Source organism: Camelus dromedarius, chromosome 4, assembly GCF_036321535.1.
Source record: "Camelus dromedarius isolate mCamDro1 chromosome 4, mCamDro1.pat, whole genome shotgun sequence".
Lineage (NCBI taxonomy): Eukaryota > Metazoa > Chordata > Mammalia > Artiodactyla > Camelidae > Camelus > Camelus dromedarius.
This window is the reverse complement of record NC_087439.1, coordinates 49,278,614-49,281,603: the sequence shown is the minus strand read 5'-3', so window position 1 is coordinate 49,281,603 and position 2,990 is coordinate 49,278,614.

Here is a 2,990-nt window from a genome sequence, read left to right as displayed (position 1 = left end):
AGATAAGCCCTCCTTGTCCCCACCCTCCAGCCGCATGGAGTCTGATGAGGGGACTCACTGTTGGTCAGTCATACCTCTCCTTGCTGTCTTCAGACTCCTCTGTATTGGGCATTTTTTCACTAATTAATTTTTTTGTTCAACAGACATTTACTAATTTTATGACAATCACAGGGCAAGACACTAAGGATCAAAGGGAAAAGAGTCTCTCTCGTGAGTAAAGTGTACGATAAATAAGGCAGGAATATAAATAAATTGGTCCATGCCATTTGCTAGGGGCTCATAGAGGTAACAGTCCTGTGGGAAAACAGAACTTATGACCTTGATAAGGCTCCATCCCTAGGGGAGGATTTTATAGGGAAGATGATATTTGAGTTGAATTTTGGAGGATGGGTGCAAATTCGAGGAGGTGTGTCTGTGACTCATTCAGGGAATGGCCAGTAGTCTAGTTAAAGGGGGAGTCAAAGTCTTCCAGAAACACATCATGGTCTTGGATGCTGCACACTACAATGTTTCTGCAAGAGACAGGGAATTATTAAAGGTTTGGAGTAAGAGAGTGACCTAGTTGAACTGTGAAAGATTAATCTGATGGCTGAGTGGGGGATGGGGAAGGGAGGAGGCTGGGTGAGATGGGAGACAGGGAGGCCAGCCAGGTGGTGACATTAATGACAGCCTGAACCCAGGTAGAGGCTGAAAGAATAGCAAAGAAAGACATGTTACAAGGAGAAAACAGTGTTTACTTCAATGAAGAAGGGACTGTAGTACCATCTCTCTCCAGGGTTGAGTGGGAAAACTCATCAGCCAGAAATCTGCTTGATGGGCAGAGTATGTTACTCCAAAGGCAGCCCCTTTGGGAAAGAGTCTAATTCAAGTGTTCTGTGAAATAAAGCCACAGGAATTTTTCATTTTCTCCTGGCCCTGAGAGAGATGAGTTTTGTGGGGACACTGGAACTTAGAGGAGCATTGGGAGACCCAGCCGTGGTCTGTGTGAAGGAGGGGAGAGGGGCCCACAGGAGTGGGGCTGGCTGGCTTTTGAGAGGTTAAAAATTCCCTGAAGCAGGAATGAGCACCTCAGACAAATGGCGACCAGTACAGTTTTAAGCTGTTTGCGGACCTGTGCTGAGTTGGGTCGCCTCCCTCCATTATTCCAAAATCTTTAGTAAAAGTATGTTACACACACTGTGTGAGTGGTGCTTTGGAGAATGAAATGGTCGACAGTGTGTGTGCCTTGGATTGGAAAATGGGGGACTGTTCAGGCCTCTGGGCCAGCATGGAAGGAACATGTCCCCGAAAGGCACGAGTTCTGGAAGTGTAGGCAGTGACCAGCAGAAAGCGAGTTGAGGTCCCAGGTGGGCACAAGAGCCGAGTTAGGAGCCAGGCAATAGCTGAGAGGCAAGCAGCAGGGTCGACCCACTAACAGCGGGCGTGAAATTAACCACCTTCCCTTGAAGGTGCCAGAGGACAGTGACTTCTGCAGGGGCTGCAGAAGCGGGGTCCTGCTGCTACATGGCTAGGTGCCCCAGGAAGCAGCCATTTGGGATTTAAGAGATTCTTAGGAGGTAGAGTCATCAGAACATGGTGGGAGATTGAACATGGGATGAACAGAAGAGGCAGGGATCCAAGATGCTACTAACCAAGCTCAGGAGTTCTGGGAGCAGAGGTGGAGGGGACAGGAATTCTTTTTGAAAGAGGAATTGAGGAATGGGAGTGCAATACAAAGTGGTTATAAAATACCCCAGTGGAGAGGACCAGCTGGCACCTAGAACCGTACAGATGCGAGCAGGAGGAGCTCCATGATGAAGCTATAGGATTTTTTTTTTTTTTTTTTTTTTTGTACAGAGGAGGCCAGGTGACTGGAAAAGACCGCCCAGAGAGGGTGCAAAAGGAGAAGGAAAGAGGCGACAGCAGAGACTGAGATGGGCCAGCATTCAAGTGTCCCTTCCAAATGGGACACTTTGGGGCCGTCTTTCTTTAAAACTTTGCTCCGTTGACTTACACATTACTTGTTTCCTCCCCCATGTCTAGCAGTGCTTGCAGCTGAAGGACTGTAGATGGGAATTACTCCTTTACCTGAGGGACTTGGAACTGCCTTTTATAGTATCTATTCATCTTCTATGTCCTGGAAACTTTTCATTAAGGGCTGTGCTCAGGGACTGAGACTTTAGCAACGTGCTTCAAATATTAGCTCTCTTTAGACATGGTCACAGTTTATAAATCTACGTCTTGTACAGCTGCTCCTTGAGGAACCCAAACAGGTCACTTCTTAGGCAAATACTGGAGTCATCTCCTATTCCGTCCTGTCCTGTCCTGTTCAGCCCCTTTCCATTCAACTGTATTCCATTTCTGTCTCTATACAAGCAGCCTAAATGAGAAGATTGTTCCAGAAATAAAACTAGAAGTCAGTTACTTAAAATTTGGATCATATATTCTCATAGAATTAATGTTATAAAAACATGGTTCAACTCCTAGGCTTTTGACAGAAGCCCCAGGGAAGGGGCCCCAGGATGTGGCTAGAAGAAAAAGCCAAGGCTCTGGAGAAAGCCACCATCCCTTCCCCTCCACCCCGAGTGCCCAAATACCAGCTGCTTGAGTGAAGCGAGTACATAAGTTGGTTGACTGGAACTCAAGGAGAACGGTGATGGCTTAATCTCTGAACCAGTTTACTCCAAGCTGCAAAATCAGCTCTTGATTCTTTATACCTCTTTCATGAACAGAAGAATATTCTGATTTGGAGACATCTGTGAGATAAACCAGTTAACAGATGTAGTACTGAGTAGGATAGAGGTGAGGGGGCGAAGAGTGGAGTTACAGAAGTGCAAGGAGACTGACAATCAGTCTAAATGGACTTGAGGGGTTGACCAAACTCTAGCAGGTGAGGTGGTGGGTGTGTGTGGGAGCCTTGAAGTCTAAGGTCAGTATTTAGATCTGAGCTGAAGGGTTCTGTCAAGAGGACCAGTGCATTTTATGTTAGTAGAAGAGACATTAATTAACTA